This window comes from Streptopelia decaocto (assembly GCF_964273445.1).
Source record: "Streptopelia decaocto genome assembly, chromosome: Z".
Lineage (NCBI taxonomy): Eukaryota > Metazoa > Chordata > Aves > Columbiformes > Columbidae > Streptopelia > Streptopelia decaocto.
The window spans coordinates 17,815,758-17,823,869 of NC_138657.1; the positions used below are offsets into that span (position 1 = coordinate 17,815,758).

The 8,112-nt window shown below is 41.5% G+C and overlaps 1 protein-coding gene across 3 annotated transcripts in view; it reads right to left on the reverse strand.

The window, feature by feature from the left end:
- DENND4C (DENN domain containing 4C) overlaps positions 1–7,778 on the reverse strand; it is a 79,779-nt gene extending 72,001 nt beyond the window's left edge. For all 3 annotated transcript variants that reach the window (XM_082075049.1, XM_082075048.1, XM_082075047.1), the window contains exon 1: positions 7,651–7,778. The gene's annotated coding sequence lies outside the window, so the exon portion shown is untranslated. The remainder of the gene's footprint in view (positions 1–7,650) is intronic.
- Between the last annotated feature and the right edge of the window lie 334 nt (positions 7,779–8,112).

An 8,112-nucleotide genomic window follows, 5' to 3' on the forward strand; every position in this document is an offset into this window, starting at 1 on the left:
AAGAAACTTATGTTTCCGTCCCTTAAAAGCCCTTGTTTATCAACCCTTGCTTCTTGCTGTGCTCAGTTATATTCCTGAATATATATATATCCAGAAGAACCAAGTATCTGAATCCATTAAAGCCCATATTTCTGTCTTCTGGATGTATGTCAAATGTGAGACCATTAGAACATTAAGATGATGTTGTATATTATATGAACTTCGAAATAATCATGAAAAGTAACATATCAGAAAGGTACTACTTACAAAGACAAATGTATCAATAAATATTTTCCTCAAACACTAAAAAGAGCTGTTAAAGGGTAGCAAGCCCGAGTTTCTCTGTCATGAAGCCTTATCACTCACCAGATGGCAAGTAAATGTGAAGTTTGACATTACGCATATTTCCATCCTTCTCATAATATTATCATTTAACACTCAAAATATCTGTACTGTATTACTTGACACACCGGTGGATCTCAGACAAAACACTTACCGGAAACGTGACTTTCTGGGATGAACTATACGGATTTTAACCAGTAAAAGAACTCCTTAAGTCAGATCATCACTAAGACCATACCTGCTTAGCTACAACACAGAGAGAAGAAAAGGTTACCTAGTCACCTTTTTAAAAATTTCAGTTAACATTACTAGCAACTTCCAACACACTTGCCTAAAAATCTGCAGAAGTATCCCTTCAGAGAGCCTAAAACTTACCTATGGTAAAATTCTGAAAGCAAATTTAAGTATTAAGTCATATTCCCTCTTGTACAAAGAGAAAGTAATGCAAAAAGCAACATCAATTTACTGTTTTATTTTGTTGTGTCCTCCATGTTTTTGTTATTACCCTTTATTATTTGCAACATCCATTTCTGTTATAATTTAACACATGCACTCATCTTCCTATTTAAAATACTCTTAATGTGTGTTTTAATGTATTTTTAAAATACATAATGTTCTTAATGTTCTAATCTTCCAATGTGTTTATTGATTTAGCAATACATTAGAAATGAAAAATCTTGTTTCCTAAAGCAGGTTATGACTATTGTGGACATAATTCACAATTGTTAGCATACCTATTTCCAGTTCAAGCATCTAGGAATGGACTAATTCAATTTACTTAGAGGACTGACCATAGCTTTTTCCAAATTGTTTAACAATTCCAACAGACATCCCTTCCCAAGATTTGTTCAACTTACACAACAGCACAGTCCTATCACTCTGTCCAATGCTCAGTTGCTGTGGCATGCACAAAACGTTTGAGACCCCTAAATTAATTTCTCTGTACAGGATGGAGTGGAATTCACAATTTCTCCCTCTGAAAAAAGAAAAAAAAAAGTATGCCAGCCCTCACGACCTGCTCCCAAGTACATGGTGGTGTAGTACCCTTATTCTCCTCCACTGACACAACTCCATTCACACTTTAAGATATTACTGGCTCTGGCAAGAGGCAGGTGGGGCAATAATTACGCAGTCAGACGATTTACTTGAGGTGGGCTGCCAGCATTTCAGTCTCTGCTCTCTAAAGAAAGGGCATCACACAGCAATCTATAACACAGTTTTAATGCTTTATACTTTTTTTTTCCTTCTTCCTCTGTCATTTTTAACAGTGCTAGGCCAGCATCAATACTTCATACAGGAATAAAAAAAAAAAAAAAAAAATTAAAAAAAAAAAAAGTAGGGCTACAAATGGAGCGATATATGATAATTTTGCACTTACCAACCTGGAAATCAAATGTAAAGTATTTCAACTCAGATGTTCAATTCAGCAAGCATACCAGTTAAGGATGAGATTTTTAAAAATGTACAAGAGACAACTAGGCACTGGAGGCTCAAATCAGTTTCCCTTCTCGGATTTCTGCATCATCTGGCTATTAATATAGCTAGGAAAACAGTTCAGAATTAGAGGAGCGACATATTTAATAAGATTCTTTTTTCCCTAGCAAAATCAGTCAGATCTAAGAGACTAAGAAGGAGGTTTTGAGATTAACAGCGCATATACTGTACATCTGAATCTCACAAAAGAAAGAAGAAAAGCTATAAACATATTTGTGCAGGATTTGTTCTGTTTTCTTTAAAATAAACTGAAATGTCACATTAGTCATTACATTCGTGGTGAATGAGTCATCATAACCCAAAGGAACTTCAGGCTTTCACAAGCAATTGTCTTACAAGAACATGCCTACAAAAACTGTTGAAATGTAACAAAGTATACACAGCAGAGTTCAACATTATGGGTCACACACCATGCCTTTTTTTTTTTTCAAAAGTAAACTTTCTACTTGGTTCACCCAATCCTGAACATTCTCCTTCTTTTATTATGCATAATATACGTTGGGTTTATTCTTAGAACTGCACCAACATAGCCAGGAGTGCACAAAAGAAACCTGCTCTTCAGAGACTTATTGGTGTTCTGGTATAAGCCACTATGTAAGTACACCACAACCAGCAAAAACAATTTTTCATTTGCAAAGTCTGTTCTGTTTATGATTTTCTTATCCTAGTACAACTTCAAGCTTCCTACATAGTTTATAAGTATTGGAAATCTTCAGTGATACACTTATATTTTACCCATATAACAAAACATAAAACAGAGGGAGAATTGCTACTTAAAGCCTAACTGTAAGAGAGAAGAAAAAGAAAAAAAGAGAGAGCTACGTAAGGTTGCATCCTCAACATTATGCAAGAATTTAAGATCAGAAGAAATCTAAGTCTTTCACTGATGATTTTAACTGCAAGGATTCATTTCGAGTCAAGTAAACATTGTACAAGAGACGTATACTTTCTGGCTTCATCACAACTTTGAGAAAACAGTGACATGTTTATGCAGTTACGAACTTTTCTATGTCCTGCTTATCCTTTAACATTCAGAGCTGAAAACAAACCTGGATGTGTTCAATAAGAGGCATACTTCTCCCATTCATTAACTAACCACATGTGTACTATCCACATCCTTGAAGGTGTTTCCTTTGGCAAACACACAACTTATTTTTTATTATTTAAGGAAACCTGCAAAAGACATTGTCTTTGCTTTCAAGAAAAACAAACCAAAAATCCCTCAGTGTACTTAATATTATATTACCTTCAAAGTTTTTCTTCTGCCACTTACACTTAGATACCCAGTAGTTTATATTCCCATTACAGTCATTCATTACTTCAAATGTTACTGGGGGAACTCAAGTGTCAAGAAAACAATGAAGGCATAGGTACAAATTGCTTCCTAGCCTTGGTGAGCTGCTGCTGCTACTTCCCAGGACAGCTGGCCGATCAGCTGTTGAGAACTGGCCACACTGGTTTTCAGATTTTGCAATAGTCCCATTCAACGATTAGAGTAACTGACTGAATAACCTGTTGCTGTGACTCGGCAGTTTACCATCTTTTTCCTTTCTATAGCTTTATATTAGACCAAGATGGATATCCTGTAGAAGTTTCAGGGCTTAACCATATAGCTGTAGATGCCTCAATTTCTTGCTATTCCTGAAACATTAACCAAGTGCTTGAACTTCTTTTTCTTCATATGCTGCTCCTAGCTAGCTGGTCTCTTCCTCCCAACTTTAACCACACTTTTGTCCCTTCTTAAAGCAGAAAGATACAGTTTACACATTATACAGGCATGGCTGGAGGATATCTTACTCCCAAGACTACTATCTATGTCAGGTTTCTTATCTGGGTAAGAGTGTATTTTCTTCCCCAGAGAATAACAAAGAAGGCTGGAGCCATGTTATGTGACACCAGGAATAGCAGCACTGGGTTGCCCAACAGGGAAAAGAAAAGAGGAAAAAAAAAAAAGGTTTGAAAAAAAGTCTTGCTTTCACCAGTCACATAATGCCTCAACGTGAAAGACTTGCAAAGGGGAAGAGGAGCATCGAAGAATACATCAGTGGCAAGACTTCAGTTCAAGCATTATTGATCAAAAGCTGTAATTAATTATAAAAGCAAAAGCTATCACTGAAATGTGTAGGTTTGGAGAGAAAGCAAAAACATGGAGTTCTTTGCCTCTCTGGTGAAAAATGGGCAAGTTTTGTAGTAGAGCTGCAATTTGTTCACAACTGGAAAACACTTTCAAGAGGAAGAAAGCTTCTACTACTTCGGAGACTTGTAATTGTTAACTCAGCTTTTGCTGCCAGAACAACTTAATTTGCAAGTCAATCACTGATTTACACTATTTTTAACATCTTGTAGACAGAAAAACACAGGCTCTTGGTTGATGCTTGAAAAGCATCAAGTCTCCTTAAAGAGGCCTTTGAGAGGAAAGGAACTGAAGTGCCACAAAATGTGAAGATGAAAGCAGAATAAGGCAAAAGTAGATCTTTGTATTTAACTGAAACAAAGCAAATTGAATGTTTAATGATATGCAAGCCAACCTTTAGACAAGACATCATGGGTACATTTTTACTGTTCTCTGTATCAACAATCTTGAGTTTGCTGTTCTTTAAAAAAATAAGTGAAAACAAAGAGTCACATGCATAAACAGAGAACATCATTACAACCTTTGCTATTCTGAAAACTGTTTTCAAGTTTTCTGTCTGCCAAAGCAAACTGTAAACATCAGGACCACATTTATACCCTTGAAGAGCCTGTAGGCAGAAACAAATGACTAGAGTGAGATATTAACCAAGACAAAACTTTCTGCTCAATTCCAGCTGGAATGCATTGCACAGTGTAACTGTATTGCTGAAACTTCAGAATAAGTATGCCTGTACGTGCACATTTTGTGACAGATGCAGTCAGAAGAATAACTGAACATGAAATAGTCATACTCCACCAGAACCTAAGCTGTAGTCCAGAAATGGTCTTGAACTAACTCACTTCGATTCTAACAACCATTTGCACAGAGGGCAGAGTTGTGAGCCTTTATCTTCACAAATCTGCAGAAGGAAAACATTCTCATTATCATCACGGGCATGGAGTATTTCCAACAATACTACTTTTTTATCCAACAGGAAAGAAGCAGCACCATGTTTCTGCATAACTGATGACAACAATTTTGAGAAAGAGGCGATTTTTGTAGAAAAGGCAGAAGCTCAGAAGGAGATAAAAAAAATCCAGAGACTTCAGTTTACAGTCTGAAGCACTACAGGAGGAAAACAGGTCTCGTTATGTGCAGTGCAGCAAACTGATTCTCGTTTTACAGATTTGAATAAGCAATAATGGACAACTACCTGGCAAGTCACAGGGAAGGCAATTTAATAAGTATGACTATGATCCCCACAAACTATTTCAGAGGTCGCCTGCACCAAGATCTTCGGGATCTTGAATTTTGTACAAGAAAGCAGCATGCTGAAGGTGAGTAATCCATGCCTTGGGATAAGGAGCAAGCACAGGAGAAACAAAAGCCCTACTACATAGATTTCTACAGCACAAGCTACCTTTAAACAAAAAGAAGCTGGATTTAGAAGTTACAGGTGCTTTTTATTGTTATTTCAGTCAGAAGGCTAAGTCAGTCAAGCAGACACTGCTGCATGAAACCAGTAAGAAGACCACAAAACATGCTAGTCTTTACGCATACCGCTCTATGCCTATGACTGCCATTGAAATTTATCCAAAAGCTTAACATGTAAGACATCTGATCTTGCATGACAGTCAAAAGATGACCTTACCTTCCTCTTACGACTTTGGCAATATACTTTTCCTACTTCATTTTACCAAGATTTTTTTCCTGTTTTATTTTTAAACAAACCCAGACACATGCACCAAGGTGAACTCTGGACTTATTTGTCCTTAAAGTATATCAAGATTACTTATCCATAAGTACTGAAGAAAATGCCCATCTTAATTAATGAGATAATTTAAAAAACAAAAATAACAAATTTTGAAATTATAGCAGTAATATGTGTCTGTGTGTGTGCTAGCGACCATTTTAACATAGAAGTCAGAAGTCATGTAGGCAAGCCAATATTTATGTTTCTGATTTCTGCCAAACTCCTTCATTGCCCCACTCAAGCCAATGCATTAGCATTTCATATTCACATTCTCAAACTTTGTGGGTTTTTTCTTTTTTTCTTTTTTTTTTTTTTCCCCCATTTTCCAAACAGGTATGAAGCAATTTGCATTCTATCATTATTATTTTCCCCAAGAGCACAGAGAATGTTTACTCCCTTAGCTTCTAAGCTGCTACCTTGAAAAAAGTGGTGCAAAAACTATTAATAACTTTGTGTTTAGCCCACACAAGCCAACAAATGTAACTAAAAGCAGGTCCATGTACAGGCTCAAATTTAGCTTGGTTAAGAACAATCATAACAAGCCAAGAAAATACTAGAGAAGTCACCAGAAATCACACTAACATAGCTTACAGGAAAAAAGAAGATCAAATGTGCTGTTTGTTTACAAGTTAAGCTTCTCTTGCAGATCTAAAAGTTTAGCCACAGGCATTAAGTTTGAAATCAGCACAACAGTCCATGTTTGCAACATGCTTCGTCTTAAGGGCAAAAGAAAAAACTACATTAAAAGACTGGCACAGAACGAATAGAACAAGCATTTAATTTAGATTTAACATAACTTTGTTTGGTATTTGCATCCTTTCTGAGCTTGTAGCATCAAATATATGTTGTGTTCAGATACTTTGGAAGATGATGTTTGGCATTAACAACAGAGTTAATCAGTTTACATGACATTTAAAGCTTCTGACAGCTTCTGTAAGTATTTTTTCTTTATTTGAAATACGAAAGCCCTAGCATATCACCAGATCCTGTTGCTACACAGATTATCTGGTCATGCAGCAAAGACACAATCAGATATCCCCAGATGATAGCACAGGCTGATTAAAAGTTATAGCTCTAGCTTGTTGGGTTTTTTTAATATGCAGAACTAAACCGTAAGTTTTATAACATCTTACAGGATATGATCAGCTTCCAAAACACAGCATGAGTATTAGTAACGATGCCTTTATCACTGGGTTGCGGGGAGGGCGGGGGAGGGACGACCCCTTCTATGCAGACATCGCTGTGACAGCCATGACACGGCTGCTCACGGTCTCCATTTGGGCGCGGACACGGGCGAGCCCTGACAGCGCAGCAGCGCCAGCGCTCCGCTGCAGAGCCGAGCGCCCGGGGCCTGGCTGCCGCCCGGCACTGCCCAGGACCTGCCTCCCTTTCCCGAAAGGGTTAAATCGCTGACGCCGGCGCCTGGGGGAGGAGCCGGAGCATGGAAAAGGGAGAGAAAAATGGAGAAATAAAGGGAGGGAGCTGCCCGGGGACTCACCTGCGGCGCCGGCCACCTGCGCGCACCCCCGCCCCGGCTGCGGCAGGCTGAGCGCCGCCCGCACGGCACGGCGCTCCCAAGGAGCCACCGCGGCGGGCGGGAGCAGGAGCTTTAACAATAATCATGACAATAATTAAAAATTTAAAAGCACAGAATGTGCCTCCGCCCTCCCGGCCCCGCGCAGTGCGGAGTAAGGGCCAACCCCAACGCGGAAGGAAAAAGGAGACACGGGAGCCCTTCCCAGGGACGGAGTCGGCGCCAGGGGAACACCCGAACCTCCTTCCCTCGCCGGCGAGGAGGAAAGTTTCCTCCGGAAGAGGAGAGGGACGGGGCCGGGGAGGACAGGGGTCTCCCCGCCGGGGTGCCGGCTCCTGCCGCGCCCCGGGTAGGGGGCAGAGGAAGGCGGACGAGGCGCCGGGTCCAGCGCCCACTCCCCGCCTGTCAGGCCGCCTCCCTCCCGCGGCTGCTCACCTGCCGCCGGATCGCCCGCCGACAGCCGCCACCGGGCACCCCTCCTCCGCCCCAATAGCTGCGGCGCTCGCGGCCCGGAGCTTCTCCGCGCGCCCGCCGCCGCCTCAGGAGCCGCCGGACCGGCCGCCGCTCCTGTTTGGGGAGGAAGCGGCCACCATGTTACTTTCTCCCCCGCAAACGCCCACAGGCGGGTGTAGGGCCCGCCCCGAAAGGAGGCGGTGGCGGCGGGGCAGAGCAGCCGCTGCTGCGGCAGGGGGCGCCCGCGAGCGGCGGCGCCGGCAGCGGGAGGGCGGGGCGGGGCGGGGTGAGCGGGGGCAGCATGCGGAGCGCAGTCCCTGGCCGGCGCTGGCCTGCGGCCCTGCCGCGGCGTCCGCGAAGGCTTGGTCTGTGCCAGTAAAAAATATGTCAGAAAGGGACCTCGGCAGTTTGTTTCAGCCCCCTGCCCAGACACGGCGGCTTGAT